Below are 21219 nucleotides of genomic sequence, written 5' to 3' on the forward strand. Positions count from 1 at the left end.
ACTCAGCAGGTATACCTACGCATTTCCCAAAACCTAATGTTCCTTTTCACAGGGGCGGGAAAAATGCCGAGTCAGCGAAAATTGAACGAGACCTGACGGGACTTGAAATCAGGATCACTACTTGTGGAAGTCACCCATTCCTACAAAGTTATACGAGAATATAATTGTGTTTTCACATTAATTTTTTCAGTTAACAAACGACGAATACTGTAATTGATTTTGTGTAACAATAAACTGCCGTTATCTTACGTAATACAGAAAAAATTAAATTTGCAAGCAGTTATTCGAATTCGAAGCATAATAAAAATCATCAGATTAATAAGTAGCTCGAAAATTATATATCCGCTGTAAAAGCAGAACACTTTAGTTCCAAACGTTTAGGCACGAATACAAACCATCAAAGCTAGCGAGCGGAAACTAACCATTTGTACTGGAAAGAATCGATTTTCCAGGGATTAACGAATAACGGGCATTAGCAGAAATATCCGTGCGTGATTTGCATTACAGTGCATTATTCAACTCCAATACAACGGGAGTAAAAGGCACTTGCAGAGGTCGAATGCAACGCAGCACTCGAATATCAACGATGTGGCTGAATTATTCCCAATCACTTAAAGCAGGGGTTCTTAACAGGGGGTTATCCATACACCTTGGGGGTATGAGACCCACATGCTGGGGGTATGGGACTTGATCTCTTGATATTTGTATATAATATTTGATTTTAATGTGTCAATGTATACATGGGTACATTTCGTAAATAACTATATAAAACTCTAAATGCTTTTGATTTTCTTATATGTTCTATTCCTAGCTATTCATACCTAAGGTATGTATTAAACTAAGTATAGTAAGTTATACTGTCAATAAACAGGACTTAACTGGACTTAAGCAAAGGGGGTATGGAACCATATTGGGCGATTCACGGGGGTCAGGGGTCATCAAAAGGTTAAGAACCCCTTACCTAAACGATCACTGAAAATGTTCTGGACAAAATTCTTAAAGTCATTACAAAACAGAATCCTATCTTAAATTAGTTCCTATCTATTCCTTCCTCCCCCCCTCCCTTTTTTTTTAATGAGACCTCGGGAACCCAACTGTAATCTTTCAAACCTGAACTCGTTCGTCTCAAACCTCTGTACATTCAAACTGGCCTGAGTGATCTAATGCATTCAAACATATTCAAACACTGCCTTAAACACTGAAAGAATTTAACCTAAATCTTAAAATTAGCAGACTGATGTGACCCTTATCATTTATACAATGCTTCCAAGCTGTTCATTTTCTTATTTCTAAATACAGGGTGTCCATAAAGTCCCAGTACCATTAGAAGTGTTTATTGCTTGTAATGGTACTGGGACTTTATGGACAACCAGTACATTAAACTAAACTACCTGTCTATTAAGAAAGGAAGCAAGAGAGAGAGAGGTTGAGATTGAAATCTTTTAAGCGTGTTTCCTAATTCTTTACGCTATGAACAAATCTTATCATTTAAAGAATGGATTTAAAAAGAATGGCAGTCCATGTTTCCTTGAGTCTTGTAAGAATGAAGAACATTCTAGTCAAGAATATCATTAATTACTATAAAATCATGTTAATGCCAAAACAAGTGCCAATTTTCCCTCTCTCTAAAACAGAAGCTATAAACGTTTAGGACTCTGTATATAAAATAATGAATTTAAACCTATTCTTATCCCAATATAATACATATTTATCACATTCTTCGTACATTTATGAATGCCATGCAAAAAAATAGGTGAACATCTCAAAACCAATAACTGGCTTGGCACAAGCAACGTCAAGGACTAAGAGGTAAGCATCAATCTTTTCGACGGGGGGGTCAGGGGTGGTGGGGTGGGAGGGACAATTAACAGGAATTTGGGGGAAGGGGGGAGGGTGTTAGAGGGTTTAGCTTGGAAGCTTGATGAAGATCTCGGGGTGGGGTGGGGGTGGGGGGGGATTTCCTAAACGGGGCTAAACGACTAAAAACTTCACCGGGTCTTCCTTTCCGAAGTTCTGGGCGAAATACACACAGTGGTGGATAATAGTAGTAACTGTACAACCATATGCACACTGAGAGATACACACACACACAAGTGTTCTAAAACACTCAAGGCGATATGTCCAGGCCCGACCTTGAGATCAAAATCATAATAAATAATAATAATAATAATAATAATAATAATAATAATAATAATAATAATAATAATAATAATAATAATAATAATGATAAATTTTCGTTTCGGAGTTCCGTGTTTGTTTGGGTGTAGAAAAAAAAAAAAGATAGTGAAGAGAGTTCGAGAGACAGAGTGTATAGTAAGCTGCAAAAAAAGAACGCAAGTGGACCAGTGTGAAATAGAGTGAAATTTAAGAAAAGAAAAAGCAGGGTTGATGGCAAAAGCACATGGCGAGGGTATATGTATATATATATATTAGCTGCGTCATGATATGGCTAGGGAGACTATGTAGGACAAAAGGGTGATTGTTTTTTTTTTAAGGTTTTTCAAGGGAAGCTACCACACAAAAGCTGCCACTACTATAGAGGTATAAGGGTGGGGGTGTGGCCTCTCTCTGGGAGCCGTAGGGGGAAGGGGGAGAGGTGAAGGGAAGAGGGAGGGGAAAGATGGCTTCCGGGGACGGTGTCGGCGAGACATCCAATTGTACCACGGTTGGTTTCTTCCTGAATCATTCCACAGTGGGTTTTCTCATCACAGTGGATGCTTTTGATTCGTAGGAGAGAGAGAGAGAGAGAGAGAGAGGCCAGGGAGTCAAAACACTAAAATGCACGAGTCTGGGCAGAGGCCAGGAGGTAATAAGTTGGCATTGGTGGGGTGGTCCTTTCATTTTCGGACAGGGGTGCAGAGGTCCTGCAGGTGTCCTCTGATGGGGTAGGGGTTACGGGGCTAAGAGGTATTGGTAGGGGGGGGGGGGTGATAAAACGGAGGACAGGAGGACGAAGGGAATGTCATCATCATCATCACCTGCTGAAGGCGGTGTGAGTTCTAGCTGTAGATGGCGGTGGTGGTGGTGGTGGAGGTGGTGGTGGTTGTGGTAGTAGTGGTTGTGGTGGTTGATGTGGTGGTAGTGGTTGCGATGGTTGTTTATACCATGGTCGTGGAGGAAGTGGTGGTTTTGATCGTAATGGTAGCAGCAAGGGTTTATTATTACTATTATTATGATATGTCGAGGCGAATGAAGGGGGAGGATTGGGGAGTGACGGCGCCCTGCGGTGGGGGTGGGGGGCAGGGGGGCCAGCCAGGGTGGGAGTAGAGGGGGAGAGGGGGAGGGGGAGGTGGGGAGGAGGCAGCAGCCAGGAGGAGGAATTCGAACTCTTCAGCAGCCACCAGGGAGGTGATGATGGAAGATGACGTCTGGAGGAGCGAGGTAGTGGTGGAAGTGGTGGGAGTTTTGATGTTGGCAGATGTAGTGGTGGCAGATGTAGTGGCAGCGGATGGGGGAGAGAGGAGAAGGGGGAGGGGGAGGAGGAGGAGGATAAGGGTGATGACGGAGGGAGGCGAAAACGTCTCTCTTGGGATCGCTGGTGGTACGATGTCGGTGTTGGTGAATATTGGTGGTGATTGTGGTGTTGTGATTGTGGTGGTGATTGTGGTGCTGGCGGGGGGAGGAGTGGTGTTGCTGTTGGTGGTGGTGATGGTTCATCTTCTGGTGGTATTGGTGGAAGCGTTGCCTGGATGTGTTGCTGAAGCTCCTGGTAAACTCTGTCGGCAGTCAGTGGGGCGAGACACAGATGCAAATAAAACTCGTGTTAGTTGACAGCAGCGGGCAAAACACAGCAAATGCAATATGGGGACTTCAACGCTCTCACCCTCTTTCTTCGTAAGGCAACCAAAGCAAACTTCCTTCGCAAAAAACACACTTTAAAAATAGACAATCAAGACAATTTCCTTAGACAAACGCATTCTTTATTCATAAGGCAACCAAAGCAAACTTCCTTCGCAAAAACACACTCTTAAAAAAATTAGACAATCAAGACAATTTCCTGAGAAAAACACATTCTTTATTCATAAGGCAATCAAGGCAATCTCCTTCGCAAAAAAAATTAATTAAGCAATCAAGGCAATCTCTTCGCAAAGAAAAAAAAGACAATCAAGATAATCTTCTTAAAAAACACATTCTTTATTCATAAAAAAAAAAAATTTAAAGACAGTCAAGACAATTTCCTTAAAAACATTCTTTTATTCATAAGGCAATCAAGGCAATCTCATTCGCAAAAAAATAAAAATTGAAAAAAGACAATCAAGAAAATCTTTAAAAAAAACACATTCTCTTCAATAAAGCAAAAAAAAAAAGACAATCAAGACATTCTCCTTAAAAAAATAACATTCTTTTCAATAAGGCAATAGCGACAATCAATCTCATTCGAAAAAAAAATTTATATTCAAAAAAGCAATCAAGGCAATCGATCTCCTTCGGAAATTTTTTCTTAATTCAAAAAGGCAATCAAGACAATCTCCTTCGCAAAATAAATAAATAAATAAATAAATAAAAAAACAAATTTAATTTAAAAAGTAATTAAAGTAATCTTGAAAAAACTATTAAAAGGACAATCAAGGTAGTAATCTCCTCGCAAAAAAAAGGAACAACACTAATACTATTTTTTCTATTTAAAAAGGTAATCAAGGCAATCTCACTCGCAACAAAAAGACAACATTCTCACATACTATTTTTTAAAGGCACTGAAGGCGATCTCATAAAAAAAAAAATTAAAGGGCAAAAAAGGTAACCTCATTCGCAAAAAAAAAAGACAACAATCTCACATACTTTTTTAAAGGCAATGAAGGCGATCTCATAAACAAAGAAAAAAATTTAATAGGGCAAACAAGGTAACCTCATTCGCAAAAAAAAAAAAAAAAAAAAAAAAAAAAAAAAAAAAAAAAAAAAAAAAAAAAAACAAACAACACAACACATTCACACAAAATTTTTATTCAAAAAGTAATCATGACAATCTCCTTCCTTCGCAATAAAAGAAAGAATATTAATAGCTCCATTTACTCTCCACCATCGCAAAATCACACTAATAGAAGAACCAACATTCACTCATACTTTTCTTTATATTAATTTAAAAAAGGCAGTCTCCTTCGCTAAAAAATAAAATAAAATAAAAGGCAAAATATTATCCACTGCATTACTCTTTACCATCGCAAAACAAAAAATAAATTTACACGAAACATGACTATGATTATTTCGCAAAAAAATATCAGTAACAGTATTATTCTTCAAACTCGCCAAAAAATTATAAATAAAAAATACAGTTAAAAAAATAATTTTTATACATTATTTCACATATCGCCACAAAGCTTTACACCAACGATATTTAAAACAAATTATTCCAGCGATAAGATCACCTCACAGTACGAAAAAAAAAGTAAATATTTAAATACTCGATAATCCATGATGAAAAAAAAAATACTTTCAATCTTCCATAAGAATCAAGCATGAATTGTTCTGGAACTATTATAAAGTACAGAAACAACATGAGAAAAATAACACATATATAAAAACAATCCACTGGAAAAGACCTTAAAAACTAACAAAAACATCGAATTTTGCAAAAAGCGAAAATACAAAGAAAAATTAAGGACTAACTGAAACAGCAAGAAAACATTAAAACACCAGTCTTATTAGGCAAAAGGGTCAATACATGTAAAAGCAGTTTCTACATAACTACAGGCTTTGAGAGAGAGAGAGAGAGAGAGAGAGAGAGAGAGAGAGAGGAGAGAGAGAGAGAGAGAATCAGTGTGCCAAAAATATTCAATATAAAAGACTGCGCATTAAATATTAATAAAATATTCATATTTACTATTTAATAATATCCATAAATAGCCCATTATTTTTATATGAGACATTACTCGATACACTTATTTAACTCAAGAATTCATAAATGTATTGTTGGTATCAATGCGATTTGTACGTATAACATAATAAATAACGAGAGAGAGAGAGAGAGAAGAGAGAGATAGAGAGAGAGAGAGAGAGAGAGAGAGAGAGCAGAGAGAGGAGAGAGAGAGAGAATCAATAAATCATGAAGAATAGGGAGTATAAAAAATACACTACACTTACTTAGTATATATACGATTCAGTCATTACAGGACCAAGGTTTGTTGACGAAAATAATTTTGACAGTAATCAAACAAGCACATAAAATCGTTAAGACCATTCTAAAAAGAAAAAAATGAAATGGAAAAAAATTAAGTTTGAATAATGGCGAGTAAAAAAATGGAATTTAATCTGAAAGGTTCATTTCCTAATATTTAATTTACGGCTGGACTAAACTTCCTTTCGAACATCCATCTCAGATTTCTAGGCAAAAATACTGGGTAATCTCTCTCTCTCTCTCTCTCTCTCTCTCTCTCTCTCTCTCTCTCTCTCTCTCTCTCTCTCTCTCTCTCTCTCATCACACCAGACAAATACGGGGAAAAAGAGCAATATCCTCTATCAAACCCAATCCAGATAAGAGCAATCAACGAAAACTAGTTGACCTGACAGTCTGAACAGAGATTGTTTAAAAATCAATATGAAATCGAAAAATTAATATTACAAAAAAAATAAAAAAAAAAGAAGAAATCCACACACACACGGACATCCACACACACACACACGGACAATCAGGAAATTGAATAAAAAACTGTCTAAAGGGTCGAAACCGTAACGAGCTATTCATCTTGTTTCCCACCGTTATTCCTACACTAAGGGGTCGGTTGCCTGGTGCGCCTTTCCTTACAACATCAGGCATGCTTTATTATTTGGCAAAGGAGTTTTTACGACCGCATGCCCTTGCTGTCATCAACCACAGTTATTGGCTGTGGGCATCGCCTAGAAAGTAAGACTGCAAGGCAGCAGTTTCCACAGTTATTGGCGGTGGGTCTAGCCTTTTGGTAAAAAAGGAAGACTGCAAGGCAGCTGTGTCCACAGTTATTGGCGGTGGGCCTAGCCTTTTACTAGAAAGTAAGACTGCAAGGCAGCAGTTTCCACAGTTATTGGCGGTGGGCCTAGCCTTTTACTAGAAAGTAAGACTGCAAGGCAGCAGTTTTCCACAGTTTATTGGCGGTGGGCCCTAGCCTTTTAACTAGAAAGTAAGACTGCAAGGCAGCAGTTTCCACAGTTATTGGCGGTGGGTCTAGCCTTTTGGTAAAAAAGGAAGACTGCAAGGCAGCAGTTTCCACAGTTATTGGCGGTGGGCCTAGCCTTTTACTAGAAAGTAAGACTGCAAGGCAGCAGTTTCCACAGTTATTGGCGGTGGGTCTAGCCTTTGTTTGCTACAAAAAAAAAAAAAAAAAAGAGAAAAAGAAAAAAGGTAAGACTGCAATGCACGCAGTTTTCCACAGTTATATTGCGGTGGGCCTAGCCATTTACTAGAAAGTAAGACTGGCACCAGGCAGCCAGTCAACATTTTGTTATTGGCGGTGCCTAGCCTTATGCTAAAAAAGTAAGACTGCAAGGCAGCAGTTTTCCACAGTATTGGCGGTGGCCCTAGCCTTTTGCTAAAAAAAAAAAAAAAAGAAAAAAAAAGTAAGCCTGCAAGGCAGCAGCTGTCCTTTTATTCGCCTTTTACGATACACAGAACCTAGATACTCCCTTTAGATCTATGTGGTTAAGATTTACCGAAACGGCCCTATAGAGATCCTTAACTGGCACTTGACAAGATTACGCAAAAGGGTCTCGAGCCCTGTACGAAGACAAATGCCAAGATTTACCCAAAAGGACACAGAAGTCCCCCAACTGACAGTTCATAGATATTAATGGTTACCTTGCCGAAACCAATGACACATTACCATTCTTTGTTTAAACACTGACCTTTCAAAATTGAGGCATAACTTTTTTTTTTTTAATTACACATTACCAATCAGTTATGCTTAAAAATTGACACATTAACATTCCTTAGTATAAAAGTCGACAAAAAGTCAATAGAGTATCGCAAGACCAGAAGCAATAAAACAAAATTACCATTCTTTAACGTTTAGCAAAATGACATATTACGAGTCCTCTATTTTTCTTTATTTAAAAAAAATGACATTACGATTCTTCTATTTTTGAAAACCGACAAAAATGTAAAAGAATATCTCATGACCAGAGGCAATGGATAAAAGTTAAGTATATCTTAGTTTTACCAGACCACTGAGCTGATTAACAGCTCTCCTAGGGCTGGCCCGAAGGAATGGATATTTTTGCGTGGCTAGGTACCAATTGGTCACCTAGCAACAGGACCTACAGTTAATTGTGGGATCCGAACCGTTTTATAACCAGAAATGAATTTCTATCACCAAAAATAGATCCCTCTGATTCCCCTCGTTGGCCGAGTGCATGGATAATATACGAGATATCTGATATGGCGATAGGCGATCAAATTCCTACAGAATGATTGATTACACACGATCCATCTGACGTCATCCGGCCCCCCCCCCCCCCACAACCCCAAAAGCTCAATTTGGAACCGCAAACTGCATCAAGCGATTAAACATTTTATTACACCCACCTAACCATAACCTAACCAAAGTAATAAAGGACGCAGCAATTAATCTTTCGCTCATGGCCATATTAAAAATAATGTCAACAATTTCCGCCGCAGGACCCAATAAAAATATTCATCACCACGAACCCGCTTTCGAACTTGAAAAACATTCTCTTTCCGAGATCTCATAATAAATCAGTTCAAAAGAAGAATATTTACTACAAGACACACACACACACACACACAATGTAATTCAAGAACGGCAACATTATTAAAAGTCATTCTTTCGTCAATTATTATTCGAGGCACTCATTCACAAAACACATTAAAAAGGCCATTCAATTAATAAGATAAACTCCATCTGGTAAATTACAAATTCAATGAATATAAAATAAAACCATAATAACATCGCTACGGCCAATTTCAATTATTAGTGCGGTTTGCGATAATTTTCAAAAGCAACTAAAAGCGAGTATGCGTAGATTACAATAATCCCTGAATGTAACACTGAATGTAACGAGATAATAATGTAACATCGCAATACTTTAAAGCCAGCGTCGCTATTTACAAAACGCAGCGAGGGCACCAATTCACAATAAACGTCAGAAGAATAATATAACTGAAATATGACTAATTCAATGAGAGCATTTCCACCCCGCCCCCCTTCCCACCCCTACACACACACACACACACACACACACTCTCTCTCTCTCTCTCTCTCTCTCTCTCTCTCTCTCTCTATCCGGTTCATTTCTAACACTTACTTGGCTGGGCGGCAAAATATATATTCAGAACAATTTTTCGGGTAACTGCATCAATATCCAACGATGGAGGAACAACCCATCCAAGAGGGAGGAGTCGTTAAAAAGCACAAGGATTCGAGTCCCAATTATTGAGACATAAAGCATTTATTGAAGAATGGATGATTACAACTTGGGTTCAAGACGACAATGGTCTTCGACGGTAAAATTGGAAAATTTTCCGTTACAATTTATAGGGAATAAATGCCTTTAGGTTCTCCCAATTATTCAAGTAATTCACTCACCTGTAAAATAATCCCACAATCATACAAGTAATAGCCACACATGTCCTCTTAACTTCTAGTGGTCAGGTCGGCAACGTGACCTCTTTGTGATGATTATGGGACCTGGGTTCGTTTCCCAGTACCAGACATAACATTTCTTTAAAAAAAAAAAAAAATCTTTGAACTTGGATCTTCAGGCTTTGTAGTGACAAGCGTATCCAAAAAGGAGCAAAGAATTTAAGAAGTTAAGAGGGCATTGTGGCTATTATAGTTGCATACGCATCTGGTAAAAAAGTGACCAGTAGATTCTACACAAACAACAAACACACACACACACACACATATATATATATATATATATATATATAATATATATATATATATATATATATATATCTATATATATATATAATATATATATATATATATATATATATACACGAAGACGACAATTTCTTCAACAGTCTTACAAATCACACTTGACTTTAGTTTAGAGCAAACTGTTTTTCATGAACTCTGGAAAAAGGATAATTACCCTCTTCCTTCCAGCCCTCAACGGGGGAACGTACTCTCTAATCCCCCCCCCCCCCCCCCCCCCCCACCTTAAAAACCAAGGACATTCTTCACTCCCTAGCATTCCAGAGAACTGCGTTTGAGGTATATTTACTTATTAATCAGGACGGTCTGTTAAACTCTTAAGGCTCACTGAAAATGGATTTTTACTGCCAAATTTTGGTCATCTCAAATTTATCTTAATTTTTAACAAACATGAAAATATTGCTACCAATGCTTCTAATCCTCCTAAAGGAAAAACTACTAATGACATTCTAGTTTATTCTCTTCAATTTGATATTTTGGAAAACCGTCAAACTTCATTAATTTAATAATGAAAAAAAAACATAATCTACCTACATTGTTTCCTGTTAATGCAGTCCACTGTTTCCGAAGAGAGAGAGAGAGAGAGAGAGAGATCCGTAAACGGTACCTTGTTCCAACATGGCCAAAGTACACAAAAACGCACACACACACAAGACGTGTCAGAACGTAGTGGACCAGCCAATACCCATTCACGACCTCACAAAACTCAAGAAAAACAACAAACCACTCTCTCTCTCTCTCTCTCTTTTACCAAACATCTTTGCCCCTTTAGAAAGATAGGAAATGGGTTTCCAACACGAAGCCGGCAAAGGACGTACTTTGAAGTAAAATGCGATACCCTGCAGAGAGACACTTTGAAACGTCCTCTCGATCTCCAGGAGCGTGCAAAAGACATTTGCTGTCTCTGGCAATGTCTTGGTCTTCAAAAGCCAATGAGAAGACTTCGCGAAGTTTCAAAGTAGGATTTTTCCTATTGCTGAAGTTACTAAATTCTCTCGCTCCTAGCTCTTGCTCTCGGGTTTAAGAGCCAATGCCCCCCGCCCCCTTCCGCTATTTTTCTCCTATGTTTTATATAATAATACTAATAATAAGAATAACAATAATAACGCATTTTATTTCAGCTCAAGGCTATAAACATGGAATGTATATACCACAACGTAGAGGCAATAACTAAAACAATCTAGATATATGACTTAACATGACAAAAATGGTAAATCGGCTATGTCCAAACGGTTGCTGAAGAAGCATCCTCTCTCTCTCTCTCTCTCTCTCTCTCTCTCTCTCTCTCTCTCTCTCTCTCTCTCTCTCTCGTTTTGGAAGCAAGACTAATCTTGCACCCTCTATCTCTCTCATTTCTGTTGGGAAATGGAACCGCCGCAGTCTCACTCTTTTTCATTTGAGGAAATGGGACTATGTCTCTCTCTCTCTCTCTCTCTCTCTCTCTCTCTCTCTTTCAGCTAATTAAGAACTAACCACTCATTTTCTCTCGCATCTTGAGAAAGCCCAGACGGCTACCTCTCTCTCTCTCTCTCTCAATTAACCTCTCATTCTCTCTACCTTCTTCAGAAAGCACAAACGTCTTTGCTCTCTATCTCTTTCTCTCTCCCTTCTTTAGAAAGCATAGAAGTCTATGCTCTCTCTCTCTCTCTCTCTCTCTCTCTCTCTCTCTCTCTCTCTCTCTCTCTCTCTCTCTCTGTCTGTCTCAATTAACCTCTCATTTTCTCTCCCTTCTTCAGAAAGCACAGCCGCTAAGCTCTCTCTCTCTCTCTCTCTCAAGTGGCATCGCCCAACAGAATCTGGGAACGAATCACTATCTCAAAAAGTTAAAGAAAAAACAAGAAAAAAAAATATACAAAAAAACGCAAGACGATAAGTTCGGTTTATTGCGAAGGCTTTAAGAAACCGAAACTTGGATTCTCCCAAAGTTGTTATATTTTCTTTCCCCAGACTTTCCTATTTACGAACGTCGTAAATACCGAGGTGAAATCGAAAGCAAAATTTGGGTAATCTCTCTTCCTTAGCACGACAAGCAAGGGAGAATTTTCCCAATGTGATGGATGACCTCCACAGTTTTGTTTACAATCGAACTCGAAACAGCTAATAGGCGTTAAGTCTGTCTCTGTCTCTCTCTCTCTCTCTCTCTCTCTCTCTCTCGAGAGAGAGAGAGAGAGAGAGAGAGAGACATTTCTGCAAATACCGTGTGTATGTGTGTGCGCGTGTTCCCCCGTCCTTTCATTACAGTTCTTTCTATAATAAAAAAAATTAGACATGAAAGCTCGTTCGTTTTTACTTGACTATACATACACACACATAGTTTATTAATATGTGTGTGTGTGTGTATATATATATATATATATATATATTATATATATATATATATATATATATATATATATATATAATTTGAAATTACGAAAGACCGTACACACACTTTTTTTTTTTTTTTTTTGTATGGTGTTTTTACGTTGCAAGGAACCAGTGGTTATTCAGCAACGGGACCAACGGCTTTACGTGACTTCGAACCACGTCGAGAGTGAACTTCTATCACTAGAAATACACATCTCTAACTCCTCAATGGAATGCCCGAGAATCGAACTCGCCGCCACCGAGGTGGTAGTCCAAGACCAAACCGACCACTCCCCTGAGGCGCTACACACTTCTATTCAATCAGTAAGATTTAAATAAGACAAAATGAATTCGAAAGCAACTGAGATAGCTATCATAAATATTTTTACCAGCAACTGACCTAACAAAATGCTACCTGTTGCAAAGTAACTCTAACGGACCAACAATCGTGAATTTAAATTAAATAACCTTTTTATGATGAAAATACAAACTTGACAATATTCACACAGACGAAGACCAATTGGGAGGTCAACCTAATGTTCTTTTCTAACCCAGACACGAAGTTAACATGACTAAATGAAGGGATCTGAGTAGAGCGTATGAAAAAAAAAGTTCTAACTCAGGAGAAATGGAAGCAGTTGCAGAATCATCTTGGCTTTTTGCATTATTTTTGCTTCTATATACAAGAGTGACAGTTTAAGCTATTTGCATTATTTTTCATTCTACATACAGGAACGTCAGATTAAAGGTGACGTGTGTGTTTTGCAAATAAAATCTTTCTTAGACGAGTAAAGTGGTGATTATTCTTTATAAACAACTTTACCTTTACGTTAGTCACGCGAAATTGTCCTAAGCGTGATACAGATTCAGCGTTTGCATAAAAGCTCTTAATAAATCTCACTCGTAAGGAACTTCCATTTTTCTTTAAAGGATGAAGACGTAGACCGACCAGGTAACTAATAAATTAACTTTTAAATAACAAGGAATTTCACAAAAAGGAAGTTGAAATATACATTTTCATACCAAATCTACTTTATTCCCTCATGCTTTACAAACAAATGTATGTTTTTTACGTAAAGAGCACCAGTAAACATCAGTAATTCCCACTTACTTCCACTACAAACGAATATGACTTCTTGAGAGAGAGAGAGAGAGAGAGAGAGAAGAGAGAGAGAGAGAGAGAGAGAGAGCTTTTCCAGGTGTCTTCTCAGACGAAATATTGGACCTCCACCACAACAGACACCACGACCACACACACACACACACACACACACACAGAGAGGAGAGAGAGAGAGAGAGAGAGAGAGAGAGAGAGAGAGAGAGGACGAAATATTGTACCTCCCCCACACACACATTCACAGAGAGAGAGAGAGAGAGAGAGAGAGAGAGAGAGAGAGAAATTCCTACCCCTCAACTTTTTTACTTAACTCAAAATTCATAGCTCCAACTCAATTCCGCTAGAAAGACGACACAAAAGAACTTTTGGTAAGACGCTCTCCATTTCTCTCGTCCATCTTCGTACGGTTCCGAGAATACGAGCGGGAGTTCGTGGGAGAGAAGGCGGTGCTACCTTCCCAGCTGAAGGGTTGCTCAGAAAATCTGACAGGTGTTCGAGGCACCAGCGGCAGCCAAGATTTTCTGCCGGATTTTAATAGAACAGAGGTGTCCGATTTGTGGGGATTGTGTTTATTTCACTTCTCATTTATTCATTTATTTATTTTTTAGATGACTGCCTTAATTGGCTGGTAGGATATAAGTCAAGTGTGAAAGGATTTCCTAAGATTAATAAGAATGAGATCGCTGTCGGGTCCGTGGTATTTTTTTTTTTTAACATTTGTTTATTATTTCCTTAGTTGGCTGCTAGATAATTTGTGAAGCGTGCTAAGAATTTCTAGGATCTTATTATGAATGAGAACGATTGCTGCTAGAAAAATACCTCCAGGGTAAAAGCATATTCAAGGGTTTAAATATTAAAAGCGTTCTTCGTAGCTATAAAAAAATTCTTGATCTGCATTGGGCTTTTTAAAGATTTTTATAAACATGTCACAGTTGGTTTTTAGAAGATACCTGCTTGAAAATTGCTATTCTCTAAACCAGGTAACCTGCCATAGCTCCAAAAAACACACTTAAGGGTCTATTTACACTAACCCATACAGACGACCTTTGTTTCTTGGAAGCTGAACTGAATGGCGAGAGATTAAATCTCTGCAACATTGTAAACATCCTGAAAACGAAACCCCTTTCTTCAGTAAACATTCAACATTCAAATCGGACTATTTCCGTCGTATCTCTTCCCATAACATTCAACTAGGAATCCCTCCCTATTCCGCTGGAATATCCAAACGAGAATTCCCACCCCGCCTCTAATATTCTAACTAAAACAGCCTACTCCTCCACCTATCCACCTCTTCCTTTATCTCTCTCCTATGGCCCTCTTTCTCTCGATTATTATCGGCGTCTCCGTAAACTACAGATTTCACGAGGAATCCCGGAATACGTCCTAAAATCTAATCCTGCACGAAAGGACCGAGTCGAAATAATGGTCTGGAAATGCAAATCTACACAATGAGATTAGAAGAATGGATCCTCCGGGTGCAATCGCTCTGCGTACTTGCATATATGAGATTCGGCTGGATTTGCTGGGACGAAATATATATATATATATATATATATATATATATATATATATATATATATATATATATATATATATATATATATATATACACTTGGATATTAAAGGACATTTGTAGATGAATTCGCATATAAATAAATAAATAAATATATATATATATATATAATATATATATATTAATATATATATATATATATCATATATATAATATATATTATTTATTATAATTTATATGCGAATTCATCTACAAATGTCCTTTAATATTCAATTCGCTCTACCTTGGAATTAATATATTTTCATCTTTGTTAACCGAAAGGGAATTTCGTAGCCGATAACTTCGTACTCTCGTGGATTGGAACCAACGGACAGAGGAGAAATCAGGACTTCAGTGACATTACCGACTCGGCCAATGGACACATTCATCACTACTATAATGACACTTTATCTGCTGAATCGTGGATTGAACCCCGTGCAGATAATTCTACAATACTAAAAGTTTTAAAACATCCGCAAGAAGGCTCAATCAGCAACACGCTGAAGTCCCTTGCATACACTGCGCCACCTTCCTCCAACTCGCATTCTGACTCATTTACCGAATTTTAAGGTCCCGCCACTTCAATACTTCTTCCAGTCCATCTATCTATTCATCCGTTTGTATATCTTCCTCTTCTTCCCTACACTTGGAAACATGATACTCTTTTCATCAACCTGTTATCATCCCTTCTTTCTATTTGATCAAACCGTCTCGAAATATTTTTATCAATCCTTTTTCAACTATGCTAACCACTTTATCACTTCTACATATCTCCACATTTCTCCCATTTCAAGTTTTTAGATATCGCAAACACGACATAAAAAATTCATCTCTGCATCTTCCAACACTTCTCTTTCATTCACACTCAAGATCCACACTACACTTCCATTGAGGGGATCTGGCTCAACAATTTCTTTGTGCATTCGAACCCGAGCGGCTTGCACAAACATTCCAAGTTTCTTCCCAATCTCATTCATATACCCTGCTGACTCTTTTCCCTTTACCTACTCTGTGATAATGCTTTCTCTCTCATCCTACCATCCTCCGAAATGAACTCCCAAACATCTATTCTTCTATCCTCCCTCTTACCGTCCGTAGCGACATTCACTACACCTGGTTCCCATTTACCCTCACAAACTTACTCTTACTGCAATTTCCTTCATAAAACCCCATATCTCTCCCAACAATATGCACTAAGTCCTATATTCTCAACACGCTCCACATTCAGTCTCTATTAGTTCTAACAGTAATCTCGTCTAAGTCGATGTAGGCCACATACAGTGTTTTCCCCTTAATGTTTCTCGCATAAGTACTACTTAAAAGATAGTTCTTATGCACGCAATATCTTCGCTGTAGTGTGTGTGTGTGTGTGTGTGTGTGTGTGTGTGTGTGTGTGTGTGTGTGTGTGGCGCGCGCGCGCGCGACATAAGCCGCTTTAGATATTTCAGACATTTTTTAATCATGTACAGGACGTTTCCAAATCTGCCTGGATTCTAACCAACTTTCGTTATGCAATACGGATCCTTGATATATATATATATATATATATATATATATATATATATATATATATATATATATATATATATGTATGTATATATATATATATACATACACTATATACACATATATATACATATATATACACTGTTATCTCATTCTCTTCCTACTTCCGATGTTAAGTCTAGTTTCTTTCCGTTATTTCCATCGGGCCTGGGCAAGAAAAAAAATTTCCTTATCCAAAAGACTAACCTGATTCATATGATAGGCGACCACACACAGGGCATCATATTATTTGGTTGTATTGGGTTATTTCAACTTGAAATCCCCACATCTTTGAATGGGATTTTATTGGGGAATTTACTTGAAATCCCATCTTTGAATAGAATTTTATTGGGGAATTTAGTTTAAATCCCCACATCTTTAAATGGGATTTTATTGGGGAATCTACTTGAAATCCCCACATCTTTGAATGGGATTTTATTTGGGGAATTTGCTTGAAATCCCCACATCTCTGAATGGGATTTTATTGGGGAATTTAGTTTAAATCCCCACATCTTGAAATAGGATTTTATTGGGGAATTTACTTGAAATCCCCACATCTTTGAATGGGATTTTATTGGGGAATTTGCTTGAAATCCCCACATTTTTTAATGGGATCTTATTGGGGAATTTACTTTAAATCCCCACATCTTTAAATGGGATTTTATTTGGGGAATTTACTTTAAATCCCCACATCTTTGAATGGGATTTTATTGGGGAATTTACTTGAAATCCCCACATTTTTGAATGGGATCTTATTGGGGAATTTACTTTAAATCCCCACATCTTTAAATGGGATTTTATTTGGGGAATTTACTTTATTGGGGAATTTACTTGAAAACCCCACATCTTTGAATGGGATTTTATTGGGGAATTTACTTTAAATCCCCACATCTTTAAATGGGATTTTATTGGGGAATTTACTTGAAATCCCACATCTTTAAATGAGATTTTGTTGGGGAATTTACTTTAAATACCCACATTTTTAAATGGGACTTTATTGATACTGAAATCCTCACGTCTTTAAATAGGATAAAGAATATTGACATCCTTCTCTGTTTAAATCTAAATTAACTCGAGTAAGATTCCATCTCGGATCTCCTGCAGACTCCCTCTGTTAGTGAACCATGCAAGATAACGGTGAAGCATAACCTGCAGAGAGAGAGAGAGAGAGAGAGAGAGAGAGAGAGAGAGAGAGAGACTCTGAACATTATATCTTCTCTCTCTCTCTATTGAAGGCCTTTAAAATGGCTGTTCAGACGATATGTCACTAGTACTGCCCAAGCCTTTGGTATGGATTCCTCATCTCTCTCTCTCTCTCTCTCTCTCTCTCTCTCTCTCTCTCTCTCTCTCTCTCTCTCTTTTGAAGGCCTTTAAAATGGCTGTTCAAAACGATATGTCACTAGTACTGCTCAAGCCTTTGGTATAGATCCTCATCTCTCTCTCTCTCTCTCTCTAGGGCATATTCAGATGATGGTGCGTAGTTTATCTTGCTCTGCCGCCTAACAAGAAACATAACCATCCATCAGATCCACAAAAGAAACGATCTCTCTCTGTCGTAACTTGCTCTCAGACTCAACGGAGTTTACAGAGAGTACCTGGGGTCTTACAGACGTCTTGGTGGGATATTTCAATACGTAACGTTTTTCTTTCTTTTTACCTTTTGTTTTTTTGTTCTCTTGCCTTACTCTACACTTGTTTGTTTGTTTGTATGGCTTTATACGTAACTTCCGAACCACGTCGAGAGTGAACTTCTATCACGAGAAATACACAATCTACACCTGTTTCACCTGTGGTTCTCTTGAATTTGTCGCTAATTCTGCGTCTGCTACGATTCAAGTGGTCTTTTAATCTAGAAAGGTACTATTCACCGAGTCCTACCACAGGCTAATCTTATTATTTTACCAGATCTACTGTTCTGCATTTTCTGGCTTCAAGACCTCCAGACACAAAACTCTTTATATTATATATATATATATATATATATATATATATATATATATATATATATATATATATATGTATGTATATATATATCACAGTCCTCCAATTCGACTGGGTGGTATTTATAGTGTGGGGTTCCGGATTATTATTATTACTGTACAACGTTAAATTAGAATTGTAATATAAAATCTAGGCCAAAGGCCTAGCGCAGGGACCTACGAAGTCATTCAGCGCTGAAAATAATGTTGAAACAATTGTTAGGAGAGGGTGGAAAGTTATAAAGAAGAGCGAGTATATGGATGGAGGCGAACAATGTTAAAGGCCCAATCTACATGAAGATGGTAAATTCGTTAATTCCCAGCTACAGTGCAAAATATTTCACATTTAATAATTAAAATAGAAACAGCAGTGAATACCATTTAGAGTACAATTATTAGTTACAACGGATTCATTTTCCTTGGTAGGTAATTCTCTTCTGCGTACGCTATACATTTGTGAAACATAAAAGTTTGTATCATTCAGTTTTTAAAATCATTAGTGGTTGTGATTATAGGAATACTGAATGAATGGTGTTACTATAAGCAATGTTTTACATATATTTCCTCTCTTGTAGTGAACTGATTCCGTTCAGTAAGTAAAATGGGTTTCCAACACACTTCCGTTTGTTGTGTCATCTTTCTGAATATAAAATAATCACCAACTTCTTGGTATTTGTAAAACATACACTACCTGATAATAGCACATAATACCATACATACATACATACACACACACACACACACACCATAATGACATGTGAAAAGATAAGTGTAGAAGAAGGCTTTTTATCAAATACAGATGCGGCAATTCATAAGAAAATTTCCTCTGAACCTGAAACAACCCTTATTCTCAATCAGAAGGGCAGCCAAAGCTTTCCGAAGAGGGTGAATTCCCTACCATCTTACCATGGTGAATCAAACACCCTTTCTGCCCTAATCCCAGCCCATACTTCATTAGCAAAAACATAAATAAATGAATGAATAAATAAATAAATTTTAAAAATCCACAGCACATTGAAGGAGGTCGAACGCTAAAAGCGCAGTATCATTGCACAGCAGAATCTGGGAAAATAAATGAGGTGTGATGAGCTCCTTTAAAAGGCGTCTTTTATATATATGTATATACTTCGCGCGGGAGAGGCAAGCACACAACTCTTAAAGGGAAGGGGAGGCTTTGTGCAAGGAAATCAATGGCAGCCAAGACGTTTGCAACGATGTACTCCACCACCACCACCACCAAGCCGACACCGCCAACCAACCAAACAGCGGTGCTTCAAGTCCGTCACTGCGAATTTTGGAAGCTTGCTTATAGACACAAGGGTAAATTCGGTACGGGTTACTTGTTAGATGACGCTATTCACATTTTTTATGCATATGCTAATAGGCAAGCACAAGTATGGATGCACGCATGCATTTACGAATTTAGTACATACGTCAAAGATACATACGTACATACGCGCAAACATGGCTTTGTAGTGACAAGCGTATTCCCCCAGCCCACCTCAAAAAAGAGAGAAGTTAAGAGGGCATTGTGGCTATTAAAATTATATATATATATATATATATATATATATATATATATATATATATATATATATATATATATGTGTGTGTGTGTGTGTGTGTATGTATGTATGTATGTATGTTGTATGTATGTATGTATGTTTATTAATGTATGTATATGAAATTTATTCACATCACCCTAACAATTTTCATATACACAAACATTAAGCTAAAAATGCCATTTAGTATCGCTCTACCTCGAAAATAATATATATATATATATATATATATTATATATATATATATATATATATTCTTTTACGCTAATTTACATTCCGTACAAGCGTCCAAAATTAACAGGCAATCCCAACATCCTTTAGCAATTATCTGTGAACTACGGATACCTAGTACTTCGGGATTACAAAATAATTAAAAAAAATAAATAATCCCGAAATCCCACTTACTTCCCCGCCAGTAATGAACCGAATGAATGCAATGCATTTCTAAAACGCACCAACTCCACTTCACACAAACAATAACAACTAATTTATTCTCCCTGGAATCATGAAATTTCCTTGTAACAACACTTACAAACTATTTAGTTTGTCGAAGGGAAAGGACAGATATATAATTACCACCTCCGTCATATGGTCCACCGACCCTCTGTGGCGTGATCACGACTCGCCCCTTTTGTTTAAGGGAATCGCTCCAGGCAGGAGACTGGATTATGGAAATATGATTCCAGTGACGTCGTATTATGGAACAGCACATTGCAACAATTTGCAAGCATAGGGTGCAATGAGGTGCAAGTGTATCCATAGACAGGCAGGCAGATATACACACATACACACAAATGCTTAATTACAATATAAGCACCACTTTTATGCAGGCAAAGACACACACACACATACACACAGGTACTTAATTACAATAGTATAAGTACCACTTTTATGCAGGCAAAGACACATACATGCACACAGATACTTAATTACAAAATAAAGTACCACTTTTATGCAGGCAAAGACAAACACACATACACACAGATACTTAATTACAATATAAGCACCACTTTTATGCATGCAAAGACACACATATACTTAATTACAATATAAGTACCACTTTTATGCAAGCAAAGACATACACACATACACGCAGTTACTTAATTACAATACACGCACCACTTGTATGGAGGCAAAGACACACACACATGCACACAGATATTTAACTACAATATAAGTACCACTTTTATGCAGGTAAAGACATACACACATACACGCAGTTACTTAATTACAATACACGCACCACTTG

General features: G+C 37.5%; 1 protein-coding gene across 13 annotated transcripts in view; it reads right to left on the reverse strand.

Moving 5' to 3' along the window:
* The window catches only part of LOC135213543 (rho guanine nucleotide exchange factor 18-like), a 1147377-nt gene that overhangs the window by 150388 nt on the left and 975770 nt on the right, over positions 1 to 21219 (reverse strand). The window lies entirely within an intron of this gene.

Source organism: Macrobrachium nipponense, chromosome 43 (genome assembly GCF_015104395.2).
Source record: "Macrobrachium nipponense isolate FS-2020 chromosome 43, ASM1510439v2, whole genome shotgun sequence".
Classification (NCBI taxonomy): domain Eukaryota; kingdom Metazoa; phylum Arthropoda; class Malacostraca; order Decapoda; family Palaemonidae; genus Macrobrachium; species Macrobrachium nipponense.